General features: G+C 38.9%; 1 pseudogene across 1 annotated transcript; it reads right to left on the bottom strand.

The window, feature by feature from the left end:
• Positions 1-6,806: 6,806 nt before the first annotated feature.
• Positions 6,807-7,175, bottom strand: LOC109451420 (high mobility group protein B3; annotated as a pseudogene). Its single transcript, XR_002137975.2, has one exon. The product of XR_002137975.2 is annotated as a high mobility group protein B3 (transcript).
• Between the last annotated feature and the right edge of the window lie 8,865 nt (positions 7,176-16,040).

Raw genomic sequence — 16,040 nt, 5'->3', positions numbered from 1 at the left:
TACCCACCTCCCTACCCCACTTATTTGCACAGCCCCTCTTCTTCCCTTCAGTCTCCTATGTTGAGGGATAAGGGCATTTCTTCCCCAAGTTTCTCCCTTGTGCAACCCTTTTGAGGGGGTTGAGGGTGCAAAGAGGCTGGGGCTTCCCATACCAGGTTAATAAAATTGGTTTTGTAAACTAAAACCAAAATTATTCAGATATGTGTGAAACCTGTCAAAAACAATTGGTAAGAGCGTATTTTTGTAATTTGCATCAAGGATGAAAAAAATAGAGACTTTATTTTAAATCACTCTTAGAGTGGCTTAAATTTACTTTGGGGTAATGTCATTTTGTATTGGGTCCCATAATGCAGTTTCTCATATCTGTACACATTTCCATGTATTTCCTTTAGTCATTTTTGATTGACGTGAATATGAATTAGGTAAGCTGCACTTACCTAAATGTTTCATTGTCATCAGTTAATGCCTGAAAAGTGCAAAACCATTGGCATGTCTGCATGACAAAAAATCACTTGGTTTTAGGTCACTTGCTTGTATGTATTAAGTAGCAGTTTAAACACAACAGATTTAATTGCTTTATAGAATATAAATGGCCATTATGTAAATGGTCATTAGTATTTTAATACAGCTAATTCGGGTGGAATTTTAAGAGAATTCTTTTTAGCTTTGTCTTTTCATTTCTCAGAATTATAAACCTATTTAAATGTAGGAAATGGGCAACATCAAATGCTTTTCATCTGATAATTAATTGTTCAACCATACCAAGTATTTTCTGTGTCTGGAGCTGCCTTTGTGTAATAGTTTAAGATGGGAGTTAGCTAATAGGGGATCATTAAATATGCCTTTAGTTTTTAGAAATTAAGGTCATTTTTACTCTTTAATGATTATTAATGTTAGCCAACCTAATTCTCACATATATGGCCAATTTCAACTCACCTCAAACATTCCATTGATAATAGAATGACTAAATATTCTCAGTATAATGCTGTTATTTGGATTAGAGTGTTCTGTTTCATGCAAGCCTTGAAATAAACTTTTACAACACAGTGACAGACTTCTATCTTGGAAAACAGAATCAATAGACATAAGAAAATCTGTTATTTAAACTAATATACAGTTTTATTTCTATAAAGATGCATTTCAAATCACAATATTAGAACTGAGACAGTCCTATTAAATCGATTGTCAATCCTACTGCAATTGATTATCTGTTCTATTCACTAATGTTATGCTCCAGTTTTTTGATTTTGATTATTTCTCACAGCATGCATTGAGAAGCATTACAACAATATTGAGGGCTGCAGGGAACAAACCTTGAGGTGGAATTTTGTGTGCATAAGTTGATTGACAGGTTAAGGAAGCAGAACTGCGCCAAGATAAAAGGGCAGGGTGGTTGCACCAGAAGCCTCAGGAGATTTTCCTCAGAGCAGTGGAGCTGTGATGGCCCTGCAGAGTTGTCGCTGATTAAAGCAAGAGGGGTGGGTCCACATGTCCCTGAAGTGATCAGACATTTCTTCCAAGCTGTCACAGGGGAAGAGGAGTGATCTTGGCTGGATAGCTTTGTTCAGATAGGACAGTTCCTGGAGAAAGACTCAGCTGAGAACCTTTGGCTAGCAGTGCCCTCAGCAGCTGGAGGAACGAGTCCTTCAGTCCTGGAGAGGGCGGGTCTAGGTAGACCGCTGCCATGGTAGGTTATAAGGATTTACTGTAGGAACTATAAGATTTATTAAGGGTAAGTGGGTGCTAAGAACAACAAGCAAGAAACTTCAGCTTTGTGCAGGGGTCCTTTCTGTTTTAATATGATTCTCAGAAGTTAGCATTAAATGTGAACAATATACTGAAAGTGACTAATTAATGTCTATATGAGCTTCTTTAAATGTGAGCTGATACCAAGAGAATGGCCTTTGTTAAGCTAGTTGGTGATGAGATAAAAATAGAAAGCAAAGACTGCTAAGTGTTTGCAACAAAATTTTCCCCAGGTTCCAGGCTAGAAAATGGCCATTTTTCAGTGCTTCATGCAGTCATTACAAGCATTACTGAGCTTCTATAATGTTTCAAGCTCTGCAAGGACTGACAACACAGAGAAGAAAAAGATCCCATTCTCAATTTCCTGATCTTACAAGAGAACAGACAGCAAACAGTCATTGCAAAGCCTGGGACTTGTGACAAGCAGTAAGAGGGGATAGATAGATAGATGACCCAGGAAGAACTATCCACTGGTGTGCCTGAGTGGCTCATACCCGCTCAAGACGGCTAGTTGTTGCTAAATATAGTCACATTGTTGCTAAATATAGGCATTATGGAAAATCAAATTATATAAACTTACCATTAAGTAAATTATATTAAAGGCAAAGTCAGTGCATACTCTTCTTTATGTCTATTAGGGCTGTCTTTATATAGGTCTCAGATGAGGTCTGCCAATTAAGTTTGCAAACTTGTTGCAATGATGTTGCTAACCTTTTTTGATATCAGAGGGATTATCCATTATGAATTTGTACCAACTGGACAAACAGTTAACCAAGTTTACTATTTGGAAGTGCTGAAATGGCTGCATGAAAAAGTTAGATGATGTGAACTTGTCACCAACAATTCATGGCTCTTGCATCACGACAATGTACCAGCTCACATGGCACTGTCTGTGAGGGAGTTTTTAGCCAGTAAACAAATAACTGTATTGGAACACCCTCCCTCCTCCCCTGATCTGGTCCCCAATGACTTCTTTCTTTACCTGAAAATAAAGGAAATATTGAAAGGACGACACTTGGATGACATTCAGGACATCAAGGGTAATACGATGACAGCTCTGATGGCCATTCTAAGAAAATAGTTCCAAAATTGTGTTGAAGGTGGACTAGGTGCTGGTGTCTGTGCATAGCTTCCCAAGGGGAGTACTTCAAAGGTGACCATAGTGATATTCAGCAATGATGTATGTAGGATGAGTTAGCAAACTTAGTTGTCTGACCACGTATGTCTCATATAATGATGCCCTACTGCACATATCTTCTGATCTCTGTGTTCAGTGACATTACTTTGGAGCTTGAAATTGATCATGATGGGGATATTTACACCACAGAAATTAACAGATGTTTGCTCACTCACCTGTCTACATCAGGATTAGATTCATTGTCTTGTTGGCTGTCTATACTTAAGAAAGTAACAGAGAAAATGTTAATAATGCAGATTAAACTTAAATATGTATCATGTCTGTAGTCATTACTTTGGGAATAGCACAAAAAAATTGAGCAAATATTCTTCCAGTATTTGAAAACTGTTGTCTCATTCAGCAAATATGTCCTCATGTCATTGATGAATGAATGAAGTCACATACATTTTCATTTATTTCCTTTGGGTTTACTTTTTAAAATAAATGGAAATATTAAGTAATATTTATGTCAGAACTTACTAGTTTGTCAATGATGTGAACAACTTCTGAATTTGGAAGTAATCAAGCATTTACCCATACAGAAGTCCCCCTTTGCCCATGGGAAATATGTTCCAAGATTCCCAGGTGATGCCTAAAACTGTGGATAGTACTAAAATCTATATATGCTATGTTTTGTCCTATACATGCACACCTCTGCTTAGGTTTAATTAATAAAATAGACACAGGAAGAAATTAACAATAATTAACAGTAAAATAGAACAACAGACTAATAAAAGTTATGTGAATATGGTCTCTTTCTCTCTCTCTTAAAATGCCTCATTGTACTGTCCTCACCTGTCCTCTTCCTGGGATGATGTGAGATAAAATGCCTATGTGACGAGATAAAGTGAGGTGAATGACATAGGCCTCGTGACTTAGCATTAGCTCTGCTGTTGTCTGATGATACGTAACAAGCATGTTGGCTTATGGGAATTGCCAGCATCACGCTTGTGCTTTAGGGCTATTATTAAGTAAAATAACAGTTACATGGACACAACGTTGCAATCCTGTGACAGTGAAACTGATAACCGAGATGGGTACTAAGTGACTAAGGGGCAGGTAGCATATACAGTATGGAGACTCTGAACACAGGGATGATTCACGTGCTGGGTGGAAGGGAATAGACTGTGAGAGATTTCAGCATGCTACTCAGAATGCCATACAATTTAAAACTTAGGAATTGTTTATTTCTGAAATTTTTCATTGACTATTTTCAGAACACAGTTGACCACAGATAATTTAAACTGTGGAGAGCAAAACCATGAATAAGAGGTAGGAGACTACTGCAATCTGATTTTCTGAAATCATGGTTGCATTGTAACCAGTTTGGCTATGTATACAAGAGTTCAGCAAAAATCTGGCTAAGTATTCTGTGAGAACAAATGGACCATGTGATGTTTACAATACAGATACTGTATTTGCTATTATTTTTATAAATTGTGTATTACGCATCCTTTTACATCAGTAAAAATTATAAGAAAGTTGTGTACATATATACATCCATGTATTTCCCTCCACAAGAGCAAGTTACTATTACAACTGAAATGAATAGAAAATAATATTGCATGTCTACTCTAACTCCCCCCCAAAAATAATTGAAAAAAAAGAAAGGCAAATTGTTCAACATTTTCCAGCCCACCATCGGATAAAGCAGAGCTGACACAGAAGTTTGCACAATTACTGTACTCGCACATGGAGGGGAACGTGCTCTTGGAAAAGATGAAGTGAGGGAAGGAGGAAGTGGGCAAGGAAAGCTGAGCTGAGATCACTGATAGAATTCCGGTTCCTCGTCTTCTCTCATACTATGTTCTGCCCTACAGCAGATAGTGAGCAAGATACAATTCTTAGGGTCTCTTTCCTTCTGCCATCAGTGCTACTGATCTCAAATGCATTAATTATTGTTTGGACTAATGAAGGTCCTCACATGCAGCATTTATAGTCCATTGTATTTCTGCTACTGCTACATTTTTGTGGCAACCTATTAAGCAACATTAAAATGATCTACTTTCCCTCATGGGATGCTTCTAGGCAATCTGGCTCTGGGGGAATTCTCTCTTTAGTGCTCACTGTAGCCGAACTATCTACTTGGGAAACGTAATCTTACCCCTCACTATTGGAAAGCACTATCCATCCATTATCCAAAAATGGCAGGGCTACTACCTTTTCTAGGTCCCTGCTTCCATATTGGACATGATGAGTTCACCTCCTTCCAGAGATTGTGATGGAATATTTTACTCAACATGTCAAAGGAGAGCATTTCCTTACGTAAGTCTCTGCTCTCTGCTCTCTCCAGATCATTTTTTCCAGATCCCAGGTCTCAAATCTGCTCCCTCCACATCTATTTTGCTATTTTCCTCACATTGACATGCTTAATTGAATCTTTGACACATCAGAAATATCTTGGAAATTAAATTTAAAAATTCATGTTTTTTTCCCAGTCAAAACCATTTTTAGAATTTGTTAGGACTTTTAAATGGTTTGTAAAAATAGTTTTTAAAGACAATGCAGAATTACTATGCCTTAATATATTTTTCTTTAAAAGACTATTTTTCTTTAAAAAGTTTATTGAATGGCAACTCCCTAGACTGTAAATTCCTTAATGTTAATAAAAGAAACAATGAATTTCATCTCATTATTTTGAGATACTAACCCCCTCCCCCTGTGAATGTCAAGTGCCTGAATAAATACATACATGGGTACTTTTCAATCCGTTCTTTAAAACTTGATTCTATGAATGAGGTTGTAAATATTTTCTTTTCATAATGAATAAGTCCTGTATCAAATCAATGTGGGCTGAAGTCAGTGGAAGGTTTTTCTTTCTTTCTTTTTTAAATGTAATACTGTTTATTTAACTTCAAAAACATTTCAGCATTCTAAACATACAAAAATTAACAAAACGTTGCAAATTGTGTTTAGCACAGAAGGTTCTTGAACTTTCATGTATGCAGTGGCTCTTCACTTTGCTGACAATGAAGAGTTCTACAGCTGGTTTGAAAAAACAAACAGTTTAAAACTACCGCACTTAACTAAAAAAGATCCAAACACTTCTCATGCCAGCTGACCCCCCGTTTCCACAGCTAACAACAGCAGCAGAATGCTATGTCACTATATACAAAAACAAGGCAACCTGAAGCTAAACGGATGCCCACGGCAGTGTCCAAAGGTCCAGCCTCAGTGCACGCCCTGAGCTACAGCCCCTCCAAAAGGTATCTCCCCCACAACCTCAACGCCAATAAAGGAGCATCAAGAGTTTGTCTCGGTTGTTTTGTTCTTTTTACAAACTATTGATATGTACAGTTGATAACTCAGGATTTCTAGCCAATACCATATAGTTAACACCACCTTATGGATAAAAAAAGAAAATGCCAGAAACATCTTTAAATGCCTTGTCACACCACCAGCAAAGTGCACAGAATGAGGAGAACACGAGAGCCTTTTCCTTTTTAAAATGGTTGGAAATATGTACAACTTTGATACAGTTTCTGGGTGCTCCAGACACCTAGGCCACTTCATGGGAACCACTGACAATTTCTCGAGCACTCTGAGAGACGACTACATGATCGTGGTCCAATTGTGGAATAAACCCTAATGAGGGCAGCAGACACGCCTCAGGTAAGAGCTGTGTCACCGACAGCTCTCCCCTACGCTAAGGTGTTCACGAGGAGACAGAGAAACAGCCCTCTATTCCTCTTCTGCCTCCCCTGCTCCCTCCCCTTCCCCCTTCTTCATCCTCGTCTTCGTCTTTCTCTTCCACCTTCTTCCGGGCACCTTTACGGGGCCCTTTGCACCATCAAAGTTTCCTTTAGACTTAAACTCCGCAACATCCTTCTTATATTTCTCCTTCAGCTTTGCTGCCTTATTGTTGTAAGGCTGCTTTTCATTATCACTTGTTATTCCACATCTCACCCAGCTCTTTTGCCACATCTCCAGGAGAGATGCCAGGGTTTGTGGATTTGATCTTAGGGCAGAATTCTGAACAGAACAGGCGGAATCCAGAAGGTGGCCATTTTGGAGAATTCGGATCCTTCTTCTTGTTACCTCCCTTAGCTGGCCCATAGTCCTTCATTCCCTGGTCATAGCATCCTTTATCTGCCTTTGCCATTTCATCAAATTTAGACTTCTCTTTCCCAGACATTGTCTTCCACCACTCAGAGCACTTCTTGGAAAATTCTGTGAAATTGACAGTGACCTCTGGGTTTTTCTTCTTATGTTCCTCTCTGCACATCTGCACAAAGAAGGCATCAGCCGACATCTTGGCCTTTGGTTTCTTGGGATCACCTTTCGCTGTCTTGACTGTATTGTTCACTAATCCGGGCAGTGCAGGGCATGACGCATGGCTTAGCGCTCCTCAGCCTCACGCTTGCTGCTAGTGAAATGTTTTTTAAGATACACTGATGGTAGCATGGGAACTGCAAGTTCCCTTGTCTCTGACATTTTCTCAGATAGCCATCCTAACTCCACCCATTAAAAAAAATCTACTTATCCATCCACACCCCCCATCCATCCTTCCATCCAACTAATCAATCAATCATTCAGGCTGTAAATATTAAGTTGTGTACTGGTTATGAAATGATGTGCAAGATCGACATGGCCCTGCCCTCATGTAGAGAACAGAATATTAAGTGTATCATGTAAAATGTGATGAATAGTGTGATAGGAAAATGCATCTCTAATGCTTCACAGAGTATAAAGGCCTTTAGGTGGGGAAGAAGGATCTAGAAAATCAAGGGGAAGGAAATGAAAATTATGCTGGAACCTCAAAAGTGTATGAAGGTTTGACCAAGAAATGAGGAGAGGCAAGAGTGTTTAGGCAGAGTGAGGCACTATGCCTGCAAACTTACCGGGGAAGAGAACGTGACATGTTCTAGGAACACAAAGAACTGCAGAATTTCTAGGGCTTGGATTATGAAGCAGGGAGTAAGGAGTAATGAGGCTGCCAATTTGCACAGGGACTAGAACTTGAAAGACTCAATAAAATGGTTGGAGCATAATGTTTTCATCAGGACTGAAGTGTAGAGATTGGTGATTAGTTGAGAAGAGAGGGCATGACCAGAGCCTGGGAGGCCAGTTAGAAAATGATGCTGTAACCATGTGGGAGACGATGGTCATCTTATCGCAGGGAGCAGCTATCAGACTGGGGGAGAAACAAACGCTATCATTCAAGTGAACTCTTTTAGTTACAAGGGGTTGAGAGAACATGGAAAGGTCCAAATGAGTAAATGTTCACAGTCAGAAGATGCAGGTAAACATCAGGTTGTTGTATCACTTCTGCAAAGGTGATTGTTTTTGATAATTTATTTTTGAGAGCTATTATTTGCTTTCTCTCTCTCTCTTTTTAATTAAAGTTTATTGGGGTGACAATGGTAAAGTTACATAAGTTTCAAGTGTACTACTCTGTAATACATCTATATATCACATCTATATATCATTGTGTGTTCACCACCCAGAGTCAGTTTTCCTTCTATCACCATATATTTGATCCCATTTACCCTCATTTACCACCCCCAACTCCCTTACCCTCTGGTAACCATTAAATTATTGTTTATGTCTATTAGTTTTCATTTCTTTGTTTGTTTGTCTTGTTCCTTTGTTGCTTTCAGCTTTATATCCCACATATCAGTGAAATATGGTTCTTGACTTTTTCTGTGTGACTTGTTTCGCTTAGCATAATAATCTCAAGACTCATCCATGTTGTCGCAAATGGCACTATTTCACCTTTTCTTATGGCAGGATAGTATTCCATAGTTTCTTATTTTAACAAAATTTGTTAACCTTTGTTATAGTTGAAGAGATAGAAGAAACAAAAAATGCAAAAAAAAAAAAAAGAGAAAATTTAAATAGGGGAGGTACTTTTCTGGTATTCTGTGAGATTTTTATTTAACTTGGGGACAAAATGAAAACAAAATGCCAGATTGTGATTGATATACATGCTCTCTGAGCCTATGAGCGAGTATATGTGGGTGGACAGATCATATGCAGAGCCAGGGTATCCTGTGGTCTCCTTTGAAGGGGGTAAAGCCCATGGATAAGGCGTAAAAAGCTGAGAGGGCATTTCAGGTCTGGAGCTTTCATCCTTTTGATTGAAAAAAGCATTAAGGCACTTGGGAAATTAATTTTGGAAGAAGACAAATGCAGTAAACAGTAATTATTGCATGAAGACTTGGCTTTATTGATTTATAAAAGCTCATTCAAAGTTCTAAAGATCATAGATATTTTTCTATAATATTTATTTCAGTAGTACATAGATACAATATGTAAAAGATCTCCGTTAGTAAATCTGATCTTTATTCAACATTTGACCATAATTAGTGATTATTTGTGGCTAATTTGCTCTTGCTATCACGGTAGATTATTGGTTTTATGAATTTCAAATCGCCTATTTTTTAAAGATAATTTCGTTGACTTAATGATGAAGAGAATCTTTGTCTGAGATTGCCTGCAGTGACCTTAATAGTCAAAGAGATGGTTTACTTTGCCTGGAAAAGGAAATAGGACCCTAGGATTACACCCTTGAGAGATGATACTTCAATTCAAATTGGGATTCATGGAGTAATTGCAGCCTGAGGTAATGCATCTTCAATATCTTAAAATAGCTAAAATGTTAGATGGGGAGAGCTTTTCCCCAGAGGAACCACAGTGTTCACTAGACGTCTTTTGTCTCTTTTAAACCACCGCTGCAGCCTTTGAACAATGCAGAAACAAACACAATATTTGATATTTTCTGGAGTGATTTGAATATTTACTGAGAACGTATTTATTCTCATGTGTTTTGGATTGTGCTACAAATAAAAAATAAGTGCACAAATAAATAAATAATATCTAGAAAGGCTCCATATTTGGGTTAATTTTAGTGGCATAAAATATGGACTTCTTGGAGCTCTTCCATGATGTGCAAGCAACTAATTGAACAAACTCTTCATGTAATAGATCATTAAACCCATTTCATCTGTGTTCTTTACATAAAAACAAGTAAAGAAAAAAAAGTTAGCATTTTTTTTCTATCTCCTGTAGGCAGTGATTGACAGCAAACAGTGAGATATTTCTTTATTTTTAATTGCACCCATTGAGCCAATGGTTTTCTTAAATATTCGGTGAACTGGGCTACTGGACCACTTTTTGTTGTTGATGGTGAGAATTTAGACAGGGAATAGATTTTTAAAAAGCCCTTTGAAGAGTCCTCTATTCACATGGAGGGATGTAAACCGGAAAAACGTGAAGATGGAGTGGAATGTGGCAGGTGGAGGACCAAACCACACCTAAAAGATAAGACAGTGTGGGGGATGATGCAGAAGGTGTATACAGGTTCTTCCCTCATGCCCAGAACTGATGGATGGGAAACTGCCCTCACAGAAGCCTGTTGCAAAGAGAGGGCATAAGTTGAGGTGAGAGCATGGCTGTCAAAATGGTTATAGGAATCCCCCAAACAGAAGAAAAGACAAAAGCCAATAAGGAAACCAAGTGAAAAAGCTAAGAGTTCAGATAGAATGATTTTGTGTCAAGTTGGAAGAGGAAGTAAGTAGGTAGCAGAAAGACAGGTAGCAAGTTTGGGTGACCAAGGCTCTGGGACAATGTGAGGAAGAAATGCATGTACAGGTGGAGCCAATCAGTTCAGGAACTATATCTGCAAATGCACAGAGGCAGCTAGGCAACTAACATAGAAATCCTTGAATATACAGTCATAGCTGCTTGGAAACCCACTGGGTTCAACAGAGGACAGGCAGGCACTTGGCCTCAAGAATAAAATAGCAGGGGCTTCTGCGGCCCAGTCTGTGAGAGTGGAACTGAGAATGGTTCAAGTCATGCTCTGTCAACGGGCAGCACAGCTCTAGATGTTCGGGCGTAGGGCAGGTTCATTCAAACATGAAAAAGCACCAATCATTTGGTGGGGGCAATGCATGGATTACAAAGAGATATCTGGGTTGATTCCTTTTCCTCAGGAATCTGAACATCTGGTAGGGCTACCACCAGCAGCCACGCCCCTTCCCAAACCAAGCAAATGGAGACCTCTCGCAATGCTGCTGTTGTACACATCTTTACATTTATTTTGTTTGATGACAGGTGGGCTTCGGGCCCCAGTCAGCCTGGCCTGGAGGCTTGCATGTGCATGGCTCATGACAGCACTGAGGGAAGTCATTGCTGAGTGGATAGGAAATAGACTGAAATATTTTCTTGACATCCATCCTAATTTATCTCCCAGGCATGTAGCCGTCTGATGCTGAGCAGCACAATCATTCTGGAGCCTTCTCCTTAGCTACACCAAGCACTGAACCCAAGATGAAATAGCAGGAACGGTCTTTAGTGTGGTGTTGATGGAAGTAATAGGGTTTGATTTGCTAAGAGCAGCATTGGCAGCCACTGCAACGATGTTATGAAGACGTCCAGGAAAGTCTTAGCCACCATAACAGATGTATTTAACTCCCCAGGAAATAAGACCAGACAGCAGTATCACAGCCACTATGACCATTGTCATTCTCCAGTTGTCACAGTGAACATTTGCAGCTATTATTCCTCTGCTGCTGGAAAGAAATACGTCTTTTTCATGATTGACCCAATAGGTCTAATTTTAGTATTCAAGTACACTGGTACCTTGGTTTTCAAACTTCTCAGTTGATGAACATTTCAGTTTACAAACGCTGTAAATTTTATGGATTTATCGCACCATTAGATAGTAAAATTCACGCTAAATTTGCAGCTTTAGGGGTTGATTTTAAAGGTCTCGAATGGATTACTCCATTTTGCGTTACTTTCTATGGGGAAACTGCATCTCAGTTTTTGAACGTTTCAGAACTGAAACGGTCTTCCAGAATGGATTACGTTCGAAAACTGAGGTACTGCTGAATGTGCTCTCTAGATGTTGCCTGGCACAATGTTGGGATACACAGGGCAGAGTCTACATAAGGTTCAGGAAACGATGTGTCTTAGGCCAAATTAGGTCATTGTCCACTTATGTAAATTAAGTTTTGTTGAAATACAGCCACATTCATTCATTTACATATTGTCTATGGCTGCTTGCCTGCTACAACTGCAAAGCTGAAGAGTTACATTTGGTCCACAGTCAAAACTATTTACTGCCCTGGAAGAAAAAGTTCCCTGACCCCCAATCTTCAGTCTGGGTTCAAATCCCACTTTTTCTATTTCCTAGCTTTTCAACCTTTGGCCATTTATCTAATTGTGCTCTTTAGTTTCTTTAGCTGCAATAGGGGAATAATAATAGCTCCTACCTCATAAGCTTGGTATGACGATTAGATTAATTAAATCTTGTTTATAATGGTACCTATAGTGCTGTAAGTACTTAATAAATATTAGCTATCATTATCACTAACGGACACAATGCATTCCTTCATTTACAGAAATCTATTGAATATCTACAAAGTGCTAGACAGTGAGTCTAGGCATTGAAGATGAATTAAGGTCCATTCCTTTCCTTAAGGGGTGCATGGTATACGGGGGAAAGGTAGACCTATAAATGGCTACTTATAATGTGATAAGTAGACATGTTCAATGTCAGTGGAAGTACAAAGGAAGGTTAGTTGAGTCATGAAATTGGGCCTGACTCTTGAAGTATGAGTGTAATTTTGTAAAGAGGATCCAGCATAGACTGGCACTAAGGGCAGGAGGGCCATGGGAAGATGGGGTAAAGTGAGGAAACATAAGTTCTTCAGGTTCATGTGGAAAAGTGACAGAAGAGGGAAATGGAAATTTGAAGAAGAAAAGGCTTTTAATACAGGGTGGAGAAAAGTGCACATTTGAGCTGACTTGGTATGAAGGATCGATTAAATAACAATGAGACCAAAGTGAGTTTGGAGAAGCTGGTCTCTTGAGAGAGTGTGTGCGTGGGTGTATTTCCCCAAATCAATACACAACTTCTATTGCATTTTTAAAATATCACAAATAAGCCTGATGAATAACTAAACAACCTGGCATTTCTATAGCTGGACAACTTAGATCTTATTCATCAGCCTGCTGAACTGTTCCTTTAGCAGAAACATAGACACCATCTTTCTTCCCATTTCTCCCTCTTCCCCTGTCTCCCTTCACCCTAGAAAAATGCAGACATCTTGAAACCATCAGAAATTATCATGAGAAGCAGTCTAACATTTTTCTGACGGGATATAATATGAAAGTCAGGAAAAGTGTTTTCTCTCGTTATTGGGCTAAATTTGAATTTTCATAGAATACACAGAGGAACTGTCCCAGAGATTGAGTGAGTGCACATGTTTCTTATAAAATGGGGGTGCCATGTTTTTAGTCATCAGCCAGGATCACCTTTCTGGTAACTTCAAGAATGAGTGATGGAAGAAACTCAGGCTCTGTGGGCTATTTCTTCCTGTGGGTCTTTTCTATCCTTGGGAGATACTAGTCCTAATTAGAAACACACACCCAAGATAGAACCTTGTGTATAGGGAGTGGGTGGGAGACATGAAAAAAAGGGGCATGGAGTGAAAGTAAGCAGACTCCAAAGTGAAATTATCATTTTGCTGAAGGTAAGGATGGTATCATCAGTTGTGTTAGTCATGAAGCAATCAGGGTTAATTAATTATCACAACCAAAGGAGGGAAAAAATGTATTGTTCAGTATCAACTATGACGTGTTTGAGTTTTGTCTGGTAACTGGCTACACAGAGTTAACCTAAGACAATAGGTCCGGTGAATCAAGGAATCCGATAAAATAAGTACATTACTCTGTTTTATCTGCTGGGTCCTTTTTCAGGGAGATTGGGGCTATAAGTCAGACTCTTTCTGCAATAGCTAATATCTGTGCCAGCATTTTATAGAATACACCAATTTGTTATTGAATTCGAAACATAGAAAAAGTATGACCAGTCTCCTAATCTTTTTGATAAATTAATTCCTTTTCTTTCTTTATTAACATTTTTTTTGGCTTAAAAGAATAAAAATATTTCTAGTTTTATTTAAAAATAAGAATGAAAAGGGCATATTAAATCTACTGGTGAATATCAGAAACTGGGGCACAAACTTAAGACAGTGTCACAATTTAGTAATAAATAATGACAACTATTTTTTACACCCCACTTTCCCTATAGCTTTTAGCCCTGTAACTTCCTATGACAGCCTATTAAAAGTGTGGCAATTCTAGGTTTTTCTAAGCATCAACACTATGAAGTGACTTGTGAAGATCATCAGAGAAGTTTTAAAGGCAATGTAGGGACAATGAAAAGAGAAAGTGCAAGCAGCGTGCGGTCTCTCTCTTGGAGGGAAACCTCCAAGTCCTTTCTGTAGGGACTGGTCCATCTATTTCAGGCTTTTTTGTTAGGGTTCCTTTCTCTTTTTCTCACCCTCCACATATAGCCCATTAGCAAATACTGTAGTTTCTATCTTAAAAATAAATCTCAAATTTGACAGTGTCTCTCTTAGCTCTATAAGTTTTCACATGAGCAATTGCAAAGCTTCTTATCTGTTCCATATTTCCATAGCTGGCTGGCTACCTTTCTTCCCCATATAATAGCAGAGTCCTGAACTGAAGATCAGATCATATAAGTTTCTTTTTTTCTTTTTTCAACTAATGTTTATTGGGGTGACAATTGTTAGTAAAGTTACATAGATTTTGGGTGTACAATTCTGTATTACATCATCTATAAATCACATTGTGTAGTTCACCACCCAGAGTCAGTTCTCCTTCCATGACCATATAGTTCATCCCCTTTCCCTCATCTACTGTCTAGTAACCACTAAACTATTGTCTGTGTCTATGAGTTTTTGCTTCTCATTTGTTTGTCTTGTTCTTTTGTTGTTTTTGGTTTATATACCACATATCAGTGAAATCATATGGATCTCTGTTTTTCTGTCTGACTTGTTTCGCTTAGCATTATAATCTCAAGATCCATCCATGTTGTCATAAATGGTCCTATTTCATCTTTTCTTACCACCGAATAGCATTCCTTTGTGTATATATACCACAACTTCTTTATCTATTCATCTATCGAAGGGCATTTTAGTTTCCATGTCTTGGGCACCATAAATAAAGCTGCTCAATGCCTCCTAATAACTCATGTGAAAACTCAAGTCCTTACCATGGTTCGTGAGCCCTTTGTTGGGCAGACTTCTCAATGCCCTTCAATGATTCCCTGCTTCCTAGTATTAACACTGTGTTGTGATTGCCTCCCCTAATGTATGGGCTAGACCTAGTCATTTGCATTGACATATACAATAAGGCAAAAGTGATGGGACCTGACTTGTAGGATTAGATTACAGAAAACAGTAACTTCCATCTTGCTAGCAGACTCTTTACTTCTCTGTTTGCTCACTTCGATGAAGTAAGCAGCCGTGTTGGAGAGGCCTACAAGGCAAGGAATTGAGGGTAGCTTTTGGCCAACAACTGGTAAGAAGCTGAAGCCCTCAGTCCAACAGTTCACAAGGAACTGAATATGGGCAACAACCATGCCACTGAGCTTGAAAGTGGATCCTTCTTGAGTTGAGATTTCAGATGACCCCAGACCTGGCCATTACCTTGATTGTAGCCTGTGAGACTCTGAAGCAGATCCAGGCCAGCTGTCCCCAGATTCCTGAACTGCAGCAACTGTAATATAATAACAAATGTAGTTTTACGCCACTGAATCTTGGGGTTATTTGTTACACAGCAACAGATAACCAACACGTATTAATAAGACCTATAGGTCTGGTCTTGGGCCCCTTCTTAGACCTCACTTCTCTTCATTCCTGTTTTGCTCTCTTTTCTCCAGCAACTCTACCCTTATTTATTCTTTTTGGACACATCAAGCTTGTTTCAGCTCTGTGGACTTTGTGGTTACTGTTTCCTGTGTTTCAAATTCTCTTACTCTAGACCGGCTCTGTGGGCTTCACATTCACACAGAAAGACCGTTGTTTCACATTTTCAGGCCTTGTTTCAATTATCACCTTTGCAGAGAAGCTCCCTCCAGCCTCCCTCCACGGAGGAGCTGCAACCACTACCTCTACTCTCCTTCTTTTTGTGCCCATCCCCTCCCTCTGTCCCTTTGTCCTGCATTATTTTCCCTCCTACTCTTATGCATTTTTTTTTGTTTTATTACTTTTGTTTGTTTACTTTTATTGTGTGTACCCTGCATTAGATGTTAGGCTCTATGAAGGTCAGAGTTTGGTCCATCCTCAGTGCCTAGATC

The sequence above is a fragment of the Rhinolophus sinicus genome, linkage group LG03 (assembly GCF_036562045.2).
Source record: "Rhinolophus sinicus isolate RSC01 linkage group LG03, ASM3656204v1, whole genome shotgun sequence".
Classification (NCBI taxonomy): domain Eukaryota; kingdom Metazoa; phylum Chordata; class Mammalia; order Chiroptera; family Rhinolophidae; genus Rhinolophus; species Rhinolophus sinicus.
This window is presented reverse-complemented; position numbering and strand designations above follow the sequence as displayed.